Below are 474 nucleotides of genomic sequence, written 5' to 3' on the forward strand. Positions count from 1 at the left end.
CCCCCCCCCGTTGTCGGCTCCTGGTGTTGACTTTCTTCAACTTCTTCGAGTAGAGCAGTGTCACAATTGTCAACCCGTTCTCTCTCAGTAGCGTCAATAATACGCTTGAGATTCACAGGCTCTTTTTTCTCGTTCTCGGTGCGATCCAACTGCCGGACAGCTTGGCGAACAAAGGAAAACGTTCGAGCTTTTCTTGTTTCATTCTATTGCGCTTAGCGGTATGTATTGCAGCAAGTTCACTGAAGTACCGTTCACAGGTGGCCGTGTTAACAGCAATGGAGAGAATCACCGCGACAAGTTTTGGTAGCTTCGAGCCCCGCTTAACATCTCCCGCAAACTCCAAAACTGACCAACATCCCCAGTAAAACGGACTAGCGATGGATCCACAAACACCCCTCGATACCAAGCATGAAAATCGGCTAGTAAGCTTTCGATGTCGTGTTCATCGTCTTTTGTGACAAACCGCCGGTAGTA

Source organism: Phytophthora parasitica (assembly GCF_000247585.1).
Source record: "Phytophthora parasitica INRA-310 unplaced genomic scaffold supercont2.4, whole genome shotgun sequence".
Taxonomy (NCBI): Eukaryota; Oomycota; class Peronosporomycetes; order Peronosporales; family Peronosporaceae; genus Phytophthora; species Phytophthora nicotianae.